The sequence below is a fragment of the Ambystoma mexicanum genome, chromosome 6q (assembly GCF_040938575.1).
Source record: "Ambystoma mexicanum isolate Mex_15411 chromosome 6q, UKY_AmexF1_1, whole genome shotgun sequence".
NCBI lineage: Eukaryota > Metazoa > Chordata > Amphibia > Caudata > Ambystomatidae > Ambystoma > Ambystoma mexicanum.
The window spans coordinates 551,810,746-551,829,101 of record NC_090937.1 but is presented as its reverse complement, the minus strand read 5'-3'; positions in this window follow the sequence as shown (position 1 = coordinate 551,829,101).

Here is an 18,356-nt window from a genome sequence, read left to right as displayed (position 1 = left end):
GTCTCCTCCAGAAAGGCTTATATTTCTTATATTTTGCATTTTCTTTAAGTTTCATACACAGAAGTCTGTAGGCGACTTTCTCTCAAAGATCTCCTGAAGAAATTGGAATTTATCACACATCAAGTATTCTTTTTCCACTAAGTCCAAACAGGCACGCCTGGGGCCTCATCAGGCGTTGGGCGGTAGCCCTTAAATGTGGTCCAATGGGGAATGGGGCTTAATCACCTTACCACTACTTGGGATCCTGCTCAAACTGTGCTGGACTGAATAGTGGTAACTCTATTTGCTATTACCACTGGGGTAAGGCCAACCTCCTGATGAGGCCCCAGATCTGTGGGCCAGGAAAAAGGTGCAAACATCCATCGCATTTTGGCAAATGCCTAGTCTATGATGCACAAATGCATTGAAGGAATATCTTTTTTCACGATGGCAAGTTTTGCCGTAGTGCTAATTTCAGTTGCATCGTGCAGGGTTTTTGTAATACGAAGCACTTCATTGGTAATATGGGAAATCACCAGATTCATTGGTTTTAGTGACGACAGCTTGTGATGTTATTTCTATTTAACATGTTAAAGAGATGTAATCTTTTCAAGAATTAAAGGTGCTGTGCAAGGCGTGGTAAACGGCATTCACATACAATGGAGCCTGGAATGTATTAATGCAATCTATTCAGATGTTGCTAAACAAACCAGTTCAATAACTAATAAGAAATATAACTATAATCCTGCTTGAAACATCCACAGTCTTACAGAATGTATTGCAAGCTCGTTGCAGGGTTGTACAAGTACTCATTTGTTTGCTACTGTAATTTGATTTTAATTGTGGTATATGTTATTATTGCATTGTTCTTTGTGTGGTGCCCTGCTAATTTCTAAGAGCACTGTGCCAATGCAATAATGAAGACTACGATGATGATGAATGTACATGCATCCCAAGTCGTATTATGTATGCCACACTGTGTTTTTCTCCATTTCACATTAACTGTAGACATTAGGAAAGTTAGATTAATAAACACTATGAATGCATTCGTTGTTTTCTCTAAACCTGAGCTATCTACTCTGAATTAGATTGTTAGCAAAGAAAAGCAAAAGAGATTAAGAAACAGCAATACCCAAAATCCCATGCCCTAAAATGAGCCAATACACTCTTGTATAATTTGCGTTCTGAAATATAATTCTTAAAGAGGTTTTAAGCAAAAACGTACATAATGATTGAACATGAAATTCTGTTGCCTGTGACAATGGGGCTCATTATGAATTGGTGCTATCTCAACGGTAAATCCACAGCGATACCAATGAACTGTAATACCATTACCACCACTTGGTCCAGCGGTATTACCGCCGGATTACAAGTGGTTGTGGCAGTGTTAATTTCAATTTAATTGGAGTCCATAGGACTTGTAGAGGAGCAGGTGGATGCCCCACCCCCTAACCACCGTCTTCTTGGAGTAACAGACGAAGAGCTACAATTGGGAACCCATGCACGCGTTTTTGTGACATGTTCATGCAGCTTTGATTATATGAATGACAATATGCACTCAGACAGCCATTCAGAGGCTAGCCTCATGTTGAGACAATGGCAGGATGTCAACAAGAAGGATGCCCACTGCCAATGGGCCAGAATACAGCTATGGGAATCATGAATGAATGCTAAGTAAAAGTCTGACAACAACAGAATGAAGTCATAAAGAAGATGTTTAAACCTATGTTTAAACAATATGAACATACTTACGACTGACGATTTAACTGAAACACAAATAGAAACATGAATCTAAAAATGAAATAATTGTGAAAATAAGAAGATGAAGTAATCTGCTGACCAATAACTGTAAATACAATGTAACATAAGGTAGAAAAGCATGTAGAAGCTTGCTAAATAGAGGTATATACATAACATTTAAGATGGCCATTGGAAGATAATGGACGACGCCTGTGTTAAAGAATCAACCCAGCTACCTAAAAATACAAGCCTAGGATTGCACATAGAAAAAGTGATGAAGAAGCTGTGTTCCTGTAAAGAATAAGGGAGTACCTTGGCCTGGGACCAAGACGGCTATTTCGAGAGATGGGTGCAAGGCACAAAAGAAGTTGAATGAACAGACCATGTGCTTGAAATATTTTTGCTAAGATAAGGAGAGACAAGGACATTTACAGATGTCAAGTATTGGACAACTACGAATGCATACGTCTATGTGAGGTGGAGTGAGCAAGTCTCTAAAGGCCAAAAGGGGTAAAGACACCATGTTTAATAAAATCAAATAACAGTAATTAAGAGGCTGAAATGGACAGAGTCTTGGTCTCCTAACACATGATGAACTCAAAACAAAGGCTATTCATTAGAGCTTTGAGTTAAATGTCCCAGAACAGTGAGCAGGCTACAAATGATAGACTTTGGCTCAGAATTTGGTAATTGGCATATGATGGACTAATTGGGAAAACAAAGAACAAGTTGATGCAACTCAAACACTTAGGTTTCGTTTTCACTCACATGCTGCTAGATGAGCAAAATTTGGATAGGGTTGCCAACCAATTAAAAAGGCCTGCCATGCACTTTCATATACAATGTTGCCTTTGTTAGTCTGCTGCCATGTTCTCTGCTATAATCAGTATGTGACGTACGTAGAAGTAGCTCAAGGTGTACCCTACAGATGAGGATCTGCCAATGAGATATTAACCCGTATATCATTCTATAAGTATATATGTTCCCCATATCCAATTCCTCCTAGTGAGAGGTTCTATGAGATGCCACATAGGATGACGTAATAAAAAGCGTATGTGAAAGTTTATAAACTCAATACAAACAAAATGATGTGAGAATATTGAGCATCTACTTTGATAGATGTCTTAGGTCCCTGTTTTCTTTCATTGAGATTAAAGCAGTATTTTACCATCTTCCTTTGGTCTGTCCAGCTATTTGGTCTGAGAAATTTACTGATTATTCCAACTAGCACATAGAAGACACTTCCATGAAGGATTTCGACAGAATTACTGCGGTGGTAATTCCCCTGGAATTTGACACATAGCTGGAGGTGAATCCTTCAACTATTCCACCAAACTCATTGGGGCTCATTACAAGTGTGGTTGTATCTGGGTAGTAAATCTGCCAAGATACCACCAAACTGTAATACACTTGGTCTGGCGGTATGTTGAAATGCACTTACATCGTTCCAGTCATGCAAAATGGTTAAGGCTTAGAGAAACATATTAGCATGTACTACAGTGTGAGAAGAGTGAGTTTTGTGCGGCAGAAGGTGCAGTATCACTTGTAGCCAGTTTTTACACATATTAGATATGAACATATAGCGACACAGAAAGAGTAATAAATATGTTGATGTTGCAGAGGCTGTAGAAATGGCAATGTGATTTAGGTGCTGCGTCTAGAATTAGTACATAAACTCACATTTACCCTAAGGTATTAGACAAGAGTAGGTGGAAGATGCAGTAAGAAAGGTACCGTGGTAAGAGCGAGGTCAGTGTATTAACATGGCAGGAGTGCTGCCATATTGGAGTTTAAGGCCTAGTAGACAATGAAGAGTATAGAATGCAGCCTTCACGTGGAGCTTTCAGTGCCGAGACAAATCCTGTTCCCATCCCCCAGGACAGTAGGCAAAATCAGATACACCCGCGGAGTACAGATAAACGCAAATTGTATCCAGCTACAGGGCCTGAATGCGGTGGGAATGGAATTTACATTTACATTTACATTTATTTATTTATACTGCGCACAATAGACCCGCATGCATGATGGCGCAACAAGACACACAACACATAAAAATGTGAACAACAAATAACATAAAAATGGCGCTATTACTATCCAAGCAAATTATTCCAGCATTAGTGAAGATAACCAATAAAATATGGCAGTAATTTAAGCGATCAGTTCAGTAAAATGTTGATCTTTGATGTTGCTAGTGGGTGATTCAGTTTATGGAGACTCAGTAGAAACAAAGGTAAACTACTTGATCCACATCCCACCACAATACAGTTAGTATTATGCTCACTACAACAATCATTAATGTGAATTCTTTGTAGAACCCTAAAGTCAGCTGGTCTGACACAATTCGGAAACACTTTTATATTAAGCCAAGTTTGGATTTTGTTCTTAAAGGCCTCCCTTGTTTCGTGATGAGTTGGTTTCACTACATTAGTTATTATAAAGTTCCTTGAATAAAGAACCAAGCTGCTCAAAGTGGAGTCGCAGATTTTTGCCATTTCGCATTTTTTCAGGTGCAAATCCATAAGGGATATTTTAATCAATGGTTTCTCCCGTCTGATAGTCAATGAGACACCCTTTAATAGGGCTTTGGGGCCAGGAATAATGATGGCAGGTACTCCTTTTTCTGTGCGGGCAATGTCAAATGCATAACCACAACAGGATGCGTTTGAGCTCCTTGATGGTGTTCTGTATGGGTGGGAGGCTTTTCTGTCCTGATGTCCTTGTCAGTTAGTGAAATGGGCCGTAGGGACTCAGCTAGCTCCCTTCCAATTATCTTGACCCAGGAGAGGAGATCCTCCACATATTGGGGCATGCCACAAGATCTTGCAATAACTGTTCCTTGTAGACCGTCCAGTTAGAGGGAGCAATAGAAGTAACTGTCCCACAACTGGGGCTTCCTGGATTCTTATTGCTTATTGTTTCGCTCAACGACACCAGAATAGGAGGCACTTTGGAAAGGTGTGGTAGTTCAGGAGAGGCACAAGATAATGAAGGTATAACATTAGGACTGGTGTTAATGGTATTATTAAGCTGATAATTGTTACATAGCAGCTTTGAAAGGAGATTATGTTCCTTTTGGAGCCTCTGACGTCTTCTGGCATTTGAGGCTAACACCTCAGAGAGACATTTGCCTCTCATTTGATGGTCCATTGTGGATAAGGGTGAAAGATATGGTGAGTAACCTACGCCCTCCACATTTATCTGGTTTATAGACGGCTGCGTAGTAGAACCCGATTCCGACTCTAAAGAGTGGACCGTGTCCATGTCTTTAAGTGACTTAGATTGCAGTCTAGTAACTGGCATAGCCACAGTTTGAGGTGATCTGAAAATGCAACTAGGAATCTGAAAATGCAACCCAATACACTCGCCTGGGAGTAGCCCCCGGGTTCAGCTCATTAACAAATGTGGGGATGTAGAAACGTTTACTCACATAGCAAGGAGGGGCCACCATCCACGCTGAGCAGCTAATTTATAGAATGCTGCCGGTACTTCCTATGCCGTGGGGGCCGCCTAGGCTGTCAGCAAGCATGCGATAAATCAGATAAAAAAGGAGCCGTGCTTCAGAACTCTGGGGCCGTCTGAGATGCTAAGTTTTTCAGGACTTTGAGCCAAGATGACTTACTGAGCTCCGAGTGTCGTGCAGCTGGCACTGCCGCTGCCTGAAAACAACCCTGCACTCCTTGCAGGATAGAAGGATAGTGTGCTGAAAAACACGCCAAAACCCTGTAACTCTCTCTGCTCACTGCTCCAGTAAATAAAGGAAAGGACCCTATGCGGTATGCAGAAATTAAGCTGCACAGCCTTACACAGCCACTTCTGACTTCATCATCTTTCCACCCACATTTCATGAATGTTAGCTCTGGGGAGGGCAGGTAGAGATGCACTCTTTGAGGGACAAACAAATGAGACTAGGGCATGAGGTTTTGTGATGCCAATAGGCCATGCAAAGATTTAGAGCACTACTGCCCTTACACAAGGAGCTGTCATCCCATTTGAGTTACACGTAGACATGCAGCCAGAACCAAATAAATCCCTGAAATTCACACTCAAGAGTGGTGCCCTGGCCATGCCATTACTGGGCATCTGGGGTTTGAAGGAGATAAGGGGTAGCCATGTCTGGAACGTTACGTGATTGGGGATAGGAGGAGCAGAGGTGATTCCAATAAATTTTGCATCTGGTATATTGAGATGGAATATTTTCTTATCAAAGCCGACGTAGCCTCACAAGTTTACTTTGAAGGAGTCTGGATCGGAGGGGTGCACATCACGTGACAGTCACAATTTATTAGTGTAGCAATATACTCATTAGCCAGTCCTGTACCTGGATTCAATAATGACGATGTGGTGGGCCACATGCATAGGGGACTGGGTTTAGATAAGGTGTGGCAAATGGGTACAGGGAATATAGGAAGGTATTTGCATGTTATATAAATGGTAGACAATGAGGGTGGTGGGATAACATGGATGGGTCTCTGGATGGGGGCAAAGGAAGAGGAAGAAATGTCCACCAAGCAGGGCAAGGTAGCTGCTATGTATGATGGGAAAGTCCATCAGGGGGATGTGCAGGGGACACAGAGACTACTGATGTGATTCTTAAGGCGGTGGACATACTCCAGAAGGAGAAGAAGAGGCGAGGCGGGAGGAAGGTAGTGTAGGATCAGCATCCACGTCCTACTCTTGCCATGACAGATGGAGCTGCCTAGTGGTGTCTGTGGAATGGGGCTAATTGTGGGCACAAGTGAAAGGCTGCACCCAAGGTATGAAAGCCATGCTGGTACATGTTCACAAGTGGCACGGTAAGGTGTAACAGCACATGTCTCATCAGTCTCCATGTATGCCTCTAGCAGCAATACATCTACCTTTGTCCATTGAATCAGTGGTGAGGATGAGGGAAAGGAGCCTAGCATATCCCAAGTCCTGGGTGCAGCATGCCGACGACATCAGGCACATCATGCCCAAATGCCTTACACATCCAGAGTGCCCATTTGGTAATAGTGACACCAGCAACTGTGTCCAGTGGCAGACCTCACTTGATGCCACCATCTGCAGCAAGTAATTGGGAGTGGTTTGGAACTGGCAGTGTTCATAATTGCGCAGGTCCCCCTTTACTCATCATGAAACTTGAAGAGGCCTATTGCCTTTGCTCTGGGAACCCGAATAGCTGTGGCACCTGGAAAATGTAGTGGTGGGATACAAGCTGATGAGGCATGTGGTGTGCCATCACCCTTCCCTCCTATTGGGAATGTTGCAGGGTTGAAGGAATGAGGCAGTCATAAGGGAGGGACCTCACAGGAAGACTCACAAGAGTGGTTGTGGTTTGTAGTGGAGCTAGACAACTTTGAAATGCTCTGCGAGAGAGCTTGATAAATGTAGTGGGTGTCTATGCCCTAAGAAAGAGTCCAATAATCTTGGTGGCTGGATTCACCCTTTAAAAAAAAGAGCATAAGAAACCTGCTGGCCAGTTGTGCCCTGTGGAAGAAACTAAGAACCTTAGTGGGTGGCTGCACCTGATGAAAGAAATCAAGAATATTAGTGGGTGGATGTGCTCCGTAAAAGAGCAAAAGAACCTTAATGGGTGGCTGCATGCTGTGAAGGCACCAGAAAAGGCCCAAAAACATTAGTGTTTTTCTGTTTTTATTGTTATTTGGTTAAACAAATAAATCTTAAACAATCACAAAAAAAATCACATATAATTTTTATTTATTAAAAACAAAGAAGACTTCAGAGTTAGCATTTTAAGAAAATAAAATAGTTAAAACAGCTCATACCTTAAGCACAGCCAATAAAAACAACAATTAATAAACAATCAAATTGACTCCATCAGACAACAAGAACCTTTTCAATCAACTTCTCAAAACAAGTTACCATTTTTTCCCCTTCAGCCAAATTACATGACCTCACAAAGCCTACAACGGAGATCATATTAGAGGTTACCAACCCCTCAAACATGTACCTCAGATATATTCAAAATCAATTTGGTCTAAAGAATGAAGACCCATGTTTGAGATCTTTTAGTCACATAGAATGGAGCACTGGGCAGTCTAGTGCCAAGTGTTTATTGTTTTAATCAAGTTCTCACCATTGCAAAATATAAAAATAGTCCTGTCTCTATGAATCTTCTTATGCCAAAGGAGAATTTCTTTGGTTGGATTAATATTCCATTGGAATACAAGAAATGTGATCCTTACCAACCGACTGGGATAAATGCAGAGGAAAGGGGCTAAGACACCAATCTTCTTATGGTGTCCTAGTAGATGGATTAAGGAGAAATACCTGTGCATTTATCTATGGTATTAATCCAACCCCATGTGATAAATCTCTTTTAAGTGCTGTCTGGTCTGCACTGGAGTTCCTCTCAGGTAGGATATCATGGGGCATGAAGAGCTTCCCTCTTGTTGATGGGCAACCATTTAATTCAAATCACAAAAGAGAGCATCTGTTTCCGCACTCAAAATTCTTTGGAATAAGATTCAATAATTCCACATTCCCCTGTTAAGTATGGATTAAATTCCCAATTTGTATCTAATTGCTATGCTTGGAAAGGAATTTGGGAGTTTTAAAACGTGTCTCCAGATCAGTCCCTCTAATGCAGATAACAAATTCAGAATTGAGAGATCTTGCAACTTCATACTGTAAATTAGTTTTGCCACTGTCTTGCCCTCAAAGAATCTTAAAAACCAGTAAGATAGAGAATTTACCGTATTTCCCATTGCCCTAATTAATCTGATTTATCAAACAAAGTGGCTTTTGCAGCAGATAATGTGGGATGTCAAATTTATTTGATCTACAAAATATAGGAGAGCCTAAATAAATGAAATGGTTCACCATTTCAAATGTTTGATCTCTACTCGATGATGCAAATGATTTCACTTTTTGTTTTGTTGTAAATCAAACCACTTTTGTGTGATTGGTATTAATAGCTGAGCTATGTACTTGACCACATATATCAAAGTCTGCAATCAATTTCTGTAGACCAAGAGGAGTCCTGTTAAACAACAAAGAGTAATTAGCATAGGCGAGTCAGGTTAGCCGTTGATTGTTGAACTTAGGTGGTGCAAAATTGTCTTTGTCCAATGGCTCGCCTATGTCTTAGACAAATAAATTAAATAGACAGGGTGAAACAATGCAACCCTGTCTAACTCCTGTGAGAGGAGAACATTTTCTTGAGTCTTCTCAGTTGTAATTCGATCTGACCATTATGTTTGATTTGTAAAGTGTAAAGCAATTTTTAACCTCAATAGACCTTCCAGAACATTTCAACCAGGCAACTTTTACCCTAATAGGTTTCTGTTGACCTTATTGAATGCTGCTGTGAGGTCTTTCGAGGCCACATAAATCGCATCCACTTTACCACTCCAGCCGAGCTTTTGCGCATAACCCAGAAGTAGGCCATTTAGGTTGGAAAGATGGTTTTGACAAAAAAAAACAATCTCACACTTTTTTAATCGTCCAGGCTTCTCATTCCAAGGCCACTAGATGCTGTGACAAAAAAGGTAGCAAAGACCTTATTGTCAGCATCTAGGATGGAAATTGGCCTATAGGTTTTCAGATCATTGCTGTTGCCTTTCTTGAATATTGGAATAAGAAAGTCAGAAAGTCAGTATGTCGAGACACAGGAATTATCTGGGCTAATCTGCCTGAAGTAAATAGTCAGAAGTGAAGAATAGACAGCTGGATCATTCTTGAAAACAACATTGGCTAATCTATTGGGGCCTGAAGCCCTTAATCTACTTATACACTGTATGATGTTAAATGTGTTTTTTTTCTGTGCTCTGAGAAAAAGCCTGGGAACTGTAGTGGGTGTCTGCACTTTGTGAAAGAGCACAAGACCTTTCATGGTGAAGGTGTGTCCCTTTTTAGGCACATTCCAGAGTGAATTCAACCCTCTAGAGAAATAAGTCAGGAGATAGCTTTGCAAGGATAACAAGGTTTAATAATACAGAATACAAATGTCAGCAAAGGGCTCTGCTGCTGGAGAACGTTCTACCATCAGAATGCTTGTCTGAGCCTTTTAAGGGCACAGCACCATAGGTGACATCACATATAGTGTCTAAACCCACACAATTGATTGGTAGAATCCTTATACATGATCCTGCTCAATATCCAGTCCTTACCTGCACTTGGGACTGTATCTACAACCCTACAGTACTCTACTTGCACATATCTAACACTTGTTAATTGCACTTAACCCCTGAACTGCTACCTGTTGGCCACACTCTTTTTTCTATGTCTCACACTTGTCCTCCTCCCCTTCCCCCGGCACTTTTTGCTGTCCCTCGCCCTTGCACTTGTGTAATCTCAATGGCACTTGGCCTAGTAAGATCGTTGTCTTGTCCTCTCTTGTTCCCCACCGTTGCCTTGTCTCTCCTTGCCACACTTTTTTATAGGTGTGCTAGAAATAAAATATCATATCATATGGATGCCAGGCAACAATTGGTTGGTTTCTCTGCCGTCTGTCAGGCTCCACGTGGGTCAGCTGGGCTCATCCGCGGGTGAAGGTCAGGTTGCTCATGAAATGCATTGTTAACTCTAAGCTATCATACTAAGCCTGCTATTACATCACTGTGGCATGAACCTGGGTGGCTTGGGACTTGGGCCAGGGGAAGGGAGGAAGAAATAAAGTCATACTGACCCACACATTCTGGGCTTCGCTTATACCGCACCTCCCGCACCCCAGGCCTCCACCCTTACCTTGATCTATAATGTATAACTCCCTGTACCTTGTGGTACAAAGGATGTATTTTATGTAGAGAGGTGAAACATTTGCGCATGCTTAGATCTTTTATGATCACTTGGTGTATGCTAAGACTTGGGGGTTGATTGCTTATCATGGAATGCAGGGATGTGGCGGTTGTATCAGTGGTGTGGAATCTGTGCTAGCTGAGTGGGGGTTAGAGGCCCGATGGCAGCTTGGTTGTGATAAATGGACACTGCAAGGAGCTTGGTGTTGTCTCACGGCCTTGCAGGGTGCATTCTGTCCAGTGATATTGTGTTTTCGCAACAGTGAAGGGACGAGGCGAAAGTGGTGGTGCAGACTCATTCTGCCTTAATGATTTGGGCCCAGCAAAATCTTTCCATGGAACTCGACTTGTACATAGTGGTCGTGCGGGCCTGTGCTTCTGTCACGTATACAAAACAGCATTTCTTTCTCTGTGTGTCCTAATGTTAGGCTGCTGCTGTTTGCGCTATATTATGTCCACACTGAGGTTCATAGTGTGGTTTTCTCCCCTATATACACTACACTATTTCATAGGGGTTTTGCCTCACCTTAAAGCGCCTTGGGGGTGAGATATGCTCATTTCCATCCAAAAAGGTTCCCCCCTTTCGTTACTTCTACAGTAACAAATTCTCCTCCCCCATATTTATGCTAACATTCCTGTTTTATTGCTTCTACATATGCGGGTGTTCCTTTTATCAGCATCCAAGACCTTGACCTACAAACATGTCTCAAGCTTTCCCCTTCTTGTGCATATTGCTTAGATGTACATGTCATGTAAATGCATCCTCCATCCCCAGCTAAATCAACCCATACTTCTGTTTAATTTTCAGGATCAGGGGGAGGGACAATGGTTGTGTTAAATAGGTGGATCAACTATGTCTCCTATGGGCATTGGGATGATGTGGTGAACCGGGTGGTCAGTATGCACTTCGATTTCCTTTGTATCACAAGGTACCTTAGGGCTGCCAATAGAGACCATCATCATTGAGCTATTAGACACAGCGTTGGCACAACCCCGGAGACCCAATTGGCACATGCAGAAGATCAACATAACAGTCACAATGATAGGCACCTGCATTTTCACAATTGTTCCAAGCCAGGCTGGGGCCCAGCTGAAGGCCATGGAAAACCAATGTTCTTCTTGAACGCCAGCTTCTTTCTTCATCATTACCCCTAGTTCATGCACTGCCGCAATGACACGTGATAATGTGCCATTTTCAGTGTCTTCGAAATGTACAAATGTGCAACATGAACTCCCAATCTTTTTGCAAACACCTCCTTCCATGTCTGTCAGGAGGTCCAACACATACCGATTTTCCATTTTCATTAGTGTAAGGGCCCTCAGCTCCACATTTATGACACTGAACCCCTCAACTGGATCAGCTCCCATCTAACAATCTGGAACCATTTTGCATTGGCTTGTGTCTGGATGCTGGGTACTAAAGATGCAAAAAATATCTCTGTGGATTTATAGAGCCTGTATTTATTAGGTATTTGAGTGAGCAGTTTGGATGATTCTGTCGATATATAATTTGAGGATCTTCTCTGCCTTCACAGTTTGTCATAGGGCTCTTTCTCAGGGAGGATGCGAAAGTCGGGTGGTGGCATTGTGTGCTGTAATTCGATTGCTGGGGCACAGGGGGCACTTCATCATGCAGGGGACCCCTTCCAGGTGTTCTTCTGGGACAACTAACAGGGCAGAGTGCAGCGTAGCTAGTGAACAATAGCACCTCCAAGAAGACAGGAGGTTCAAGTACACTTGTTGGCCGCACACATCAGTGCTGTAGTGCCTTTTTTGAGGTCTGGAAATATGACAATTCTGCTGCACCATTCGTTCAACCCAACAGGAACAGTTCCTTCATGGTAAAACATAGTTCAAAAGTCCTTTCTTGATGCACTTTTACTGGCTTCTTGATGGCTGCAATCCAAGTCCAGTTGGTGATGTGCTCTGTCCATGCTTGTGCGCACCTTTGTTCCCTGAGAGCTGCAATTTTTGTGGACAATTCTACAAGTCCTTCAGCCTTGCATGTGTGTGTTGTTTCTTGCCATTCGTTGTTAGCATATTGCACCTCTTCAATCACCAGATATGGTGTATTCAGACAGTTGGGGTTGGTGGAACTTGTTTTGCATTTTCCAATGTCTGGATTAATGAGTTCTATGTGGACGTTGCATGCCTGGAACGTGCCTTTGATTCTGCATGGCGCAAGATGAATGTGGCCTTGTGCCTTTATCATTAGTACTTCCTGCGGTACTAAAATCTTGGGTGCCCCAGATGTGTGCAGTATTATAAAACAAGCATAGCAACTCCCATTTGTGGTTCGCCTTCCTGTAGTACTCATGTTGGAGTACCAACTGTTGGAGTGATCGGGATGACAAATATCTTCAACTGCATCTAGGCCTAAGGCATGGTATGTATCATATGTATACTTTTGTGATGGTCTTTCTATTCTGTTATGGTGCAGTATGTGCCTTTTTGCTATTCTGCTTTTGCTGTTTGTAATATTTACAGTGCTACTCAGATTGCATACATTATCCTTGACATTTGGAAATAAGATTTCAAACATTTTACTTGTACATACAGTTGTATGGGATCTGCTATTGTTTATGGGAGTCACATTATACATGGTACCGGTTAGGTAGCTCGATTCTGTTGTATTAAATTGTACACTGTAATTCATTCTTTAGTTCTGGTCTGGGCTCGGAATCAGTGTGTTTGCATTTGGGGATATAGGGGTGAATTTTGTTACATTGGAAGGTATAGGAGTTAATTCAATGACATTGGAGGGTACAATTGTGTTTGAAATCTCTGTGATCCCCCCCCCCACTTCATTCTTTTAGATGGCCAGCCCAGATAAAAGTTCCCCAAAATATTCCTAACAAAAACATTAATATTGTAAATAAAATGCTATGAATCGAAGGCCAGAATCATAACTATACATTCTGGTGCTACTAATTCTATTTCTATTAACAGTTGAAGAACATTGTGGCATAGATATCTCCATTATGGTAATACCTGTGGTTTGGAAAAATAGGGAAGGTAAAGAAAGGGAAAAACAAGGTTGGTAGGGGAAGAGGGAAGGAAATGAAGAGAGAGAGAAAGAGAGAGAGAGAGAGAGTGAGAGAGAGAGTGAGCGATAGATAGATAGATAGATAGATAGATAGATAGATAGATAGATAGATAGATAGATAGAGAGTTTTAATTTACGTAGCCTGTGCTCTACAAGCAATGCATGTACTTTGATTACTTTTCACATGACTCATATGGTCAGCATGAAGCTACCCAAAATGAGGTAGTGGTGTTGTATTAACTTTAGACAATTGGTGTCGAGTCGGGTGGGGCCCTGTGGTTGTCTGAGAGGTGTATCCAATATCTGAGCCCCTTCATCTTCACTGCGAAGGGGATGGAAAACACAACCTCATAGAACCTGGGGTTGTTCCATTCTCGTACAAAGCTTCTGACATAGACCAGTTCTCCCGGCAACAGTGGTTGAGCGGGTACGGTGTCAGCTTGTGGGGCAGTTGATGTTTGTGTTTCTCCTGTGTTTGGCAGAGCCATTTGGTTTGCAATATATCTGATTGTGCATGTCATTTGTGACAGATAATGCTTACATTCTTCCCCCAGAATTGCTGCTGCTCTATGAGCATATGGCGCTCTCCTCACAGGGGAGATGGGTGTTTGCATTCATCTGCTGCTGACTATTTAATGGGGGCAAAGATGGTGGTCCTTACTGGGTTGTGTGCTTAAATGAAACAGGGCTGGGGTCAGGCAATACACCCAGTGATTTATCAGGGTGTTACATAACTTGGATAGTCTGCTCTAAAGGAGGTTGTATATTCGTTCTAACACCTCATTTGCTTGTGGGTGGTAAATCAAACACATGCAATGTTTGATACCTAAAAGGGCTGTTATTTCCTTGAACAGCTCATTGAAAAAATGTGTGTAATTATCTGATATTAGAACATCACACACTCCCCAAGGAATTTTGCGGCACACTTGGCACTTGACATTTGCGGTCCATGGTTCGGCACATGGACCAGCCTCAACCCATCTTGAGAAAGGACACACCACCACAATCAAATATTGTGCACTATTGCATATTTCTCCCATATCTGCATAGTCAATGTGTAGCTCATGCAATGGGCCGACGGGCAGGTCAGAGTTCCTCGTAATGTTTTGAGTGTCATCCCTGTACTAAACAGTAGGCAGTTGGTACATTGAATGACCATACTTGAGAGGTGTTCTTGTAAAATGGGAATAAACTAATCTTCTTGGATATCTGCGGCAATGTGTTGCTTAGAACTATGAGAAGGGTAATGCAATTGATCAAAGGCCGTTTGCAGTAATTATATAGGCATTACTACTTTTCCTGTACTTTGTTGTCTCCATGAGAGGTCAGTGGGGCATTGCACACATTCATGTTTGAACCATATGTCTTGTTCTTCTGGGGACACCCTATGTTGTAGCTCAATTACCTGAGCGATAGGGAGGGCTGTGTATGCGTTTGTTTCTGGTCTCGGGGTACTGTGTTCACAACATATTCAGCAGAGGTGGGCACTGGAAGGAATGCTGCAGCTTTTGCTGCTGCATCAGTGGCCACATTCCCCAACAAGATTTCATCAGTATTGTGGGTATGTACTGCACATTTAATGACTGCCATCACTGAGGGTTCTGCAAGGCTGGAAATCAGTGTGTTGAGTAGGGTGGCATGCTGTACTGGTGAGCTGTCAGCTCGCCTGAACCCTCTTCTTCTCCAGCGCGATAGACCTGCATGTACTGTGGTGGTGAAATGGACAGAGTCTTAGTATATGTTGACAAAACAACCCTTAGATGCCTTTAATGAGTGCTACCAGTTCAGTTGCTTGGGCTGAATAATGTATGGGCAACCTTTTCATTGCAAGTGTTTCATATTCAACCTCTTTGCGCACCACTGCTGCCCCAAAATGCCTCTCCCCTGTCTCTTGATCAATTGATGCTGACCAATCAACAAATAGGATTTCTCCCTCATCTAAGGGGCTGTCTTTTGATTTGGGAATGCCATTGTCCTCGCCTGCATAGTCATGATGTTGCAAGTCTTTGGCGGTGCATGGTTGTGTGAGGAACGTGGCTGGGTTCACTGTTTTGCACCTCACAATGTGAAATTGATAATATGATCTTATAGGCGGATGCCTTCTGTGTGGTGAGTGTGGACTTGGAAGTCCCCTGACTTCCATTCGTCTGCTGGTGGTTGTGAGGGGGCCCCAATGTGGCCCATTGGTGTTTCTACCACTCACAGTGCATTGCATGCTGCCCATAACCTGGCTAATTCAGTGCATTTTGATGCTAGTGCTACCTCTAGATCTCTTGCGCTCACCCCAGTGCAGGCAGTAACTTCTGGGGGTGAGAAGTATGGTGGGGGTGGGGCTATAATTGGTGTTGCTGTGACAGTGCCCGCTGATAGATATGCTGGGTTGGTGTACCCTTCCGCTGGGCGTGTTGCTAGCAGATATATCCCTTTTTCTTCTCCCCATTCTTACCACTTTCCCCTGTACTCCTCTCCTTGTTACTGTCCTGGGTCGCCCCCTGCCCTTTTGGATCCTCTTATTCTTTCAACATTTTCCAGAGGTTTAATAATTCCCTTCTATTTTGCAATGGTCTCCCCTTATACTTTTCCATCAGAATGGTGGACATGTGTGTTCCAGTGCACTTCAGTCAAATGATCCTTGTTCTGGCCAGGAATGGGGCATCCCCTCCTCTGGTCTTGGTCAACCATTGATTGTGAAATGTTTTAATCTTATCACAGTATAGGGGCAGGGTCTTGCATATATGGTCTAAGCGTGTGCCAGTCCCCATAATCATGTTTTATGTATGTTGGTAGTGGGACTGTGTCTATGCTACTGTGACACAGTTAAAAACAACAATGTGTTTAAAACATGTGCAATTCAATCTTGTCTATAACATGTAGAAATACTGTCAGTGAGCTCACAAGAAGTCATCAATTCACATCTTTTTCCCCCACCCGCTATTCCCAATAGAGTTTTTTTATGCCTTCACCACACACTCTCCTGATGCTTCCACATACACCACAAGCACCATTCCTGGGCCTCATCCTGGCAATTTAAAATATACCAACAAAACAAACTAAAATAACAAGTTAAAATTACAACCACTACATCTCCCAAGCTCTCTAATTATACAGAGCTCTTTTTTTTCTCCTTATATTTTTCCTGCACTGGTCAAGACAGTGCATGTGGTGCCACCCTCTCGGGGAAGCTCTCTTTCCCTCTTATTCCATCACCTTAATATCCTTAAAACATTATTTAAAAAGTCAAAATACCAACGCAGTCTATAAACACATCCCACTCTCAGTTACATTCACTGAGTGTTCACACTCGTCATAATGCTCCATACACCCAACCCTACTTTGTTATCCCTTGAAGGATATACTCACGTGTTCACGATCTCCCAAAGACCTCTGTTCATGGGGTTCCACAACAGGCTTGCACCTCTCTGTGGGGCCACACCCCGTTCCAAAGAGAAGGCAGGATTCTGCAAAGACGGCTCAGTGTACGCATTTTAGGACTGGTCACTGTAGGTGGGCACAGCTCTTCCCGAGAGGCCGCCTGGGTACCTACACAGGTACAGGGGGCAATGGAGCACTTTGCAAGGGTCACAAAATGAAGGCGAGTTCCTTTTTATGCACGCTCCAGAGCAAATACAACCCTCTAGGGAAATAAGCCGGAAGAAAGCTTTGCAAGGATAACAAGGTTTAATAATACAGAATACAAATATCAGCAAAGGACTCTGCTGCTCAAGAACATTCTACCATCAGAATGCATGTCCGAACCTTTTGAGGGGCCACAGCGTCATAGGTAACATCACATATAGGGTCTCAACCAACACAATTGATTGGTAGAAGCCTTATACATGATTCTGCTCCATATGGGATGCCAGGCTACAATTGGTTGGTTTCTCTACGGTCTGTCCGCTCCACGTGGGTCAGCTGGGCTCATCCATGGGTGAAGGTCAGGTTGCTCACGAAATACATTGTTAACTCTAAACTAGCATACTAAGCCTACTACTACATCACTGTGGCATGGACATGGACCACCAGCTCCTACAGCAAGCGCTCGATAAAATTGCTAATTGTTCAAAAGAGTCCATAAGCTGGCTATCATCATTCCTGGAAAACAGAATATCCAGAGTACACTGGGGCGACAAATTCTCATCCGAGTTTAACATCTTTTGTGGGGTGCCACAGGGAGCCAGTCTGTCCCCTTTGCTCTTTAACCTATACATTTGCTTCCTATGTGAGCTACTACAAAAACTCCAGGTATATTTTACCAATTATGCTGACGATACTCAGCTGGTTCTAGAACTGAGTGGGGATCATACTAAAGATAGTATGACTCTTAACACATTATACGCAAACATCGAAGAACGGCAATAAAACCGTATTAATGGTTTTTGGTTCCATTCAGGCTCATCCTAAACTCTCGGCTGACTATAAGGCCTTCCAAATTAAAGAAACCCAAATTCCAGTGGCAGACAAAGTCAAAACACTTGAATTGATACTGGAAGCCTCCCTCAACTCAGATAAAACTGTAACTATTACATTATTCTTCTTAGAGCTATCAGACCCCTATAGCGTGAGAAAAACTGCGCCACAATAGCAAGAGCTACCATCATGTCGCGTTTGGACTACGGTAATACCCTCCTGACAGGAGTTAGCAAGCAAAGTATACGAAAACTCCAGTTGGTCCAAAATAATGCGATTAGAATGGTAAAAAAGAAAGCAAGAAGTGAACACATTAGTGATCTTCATTGGCTGAAAATAGAGAATCGCATTCAATTCAAAAACATGTGTCTAACTCACAAGTGCTTATACGGTAAGGCCCCTGCCTATCTGAAGTCCAAACTTACCTTCTACCATCCCCCCAGGGC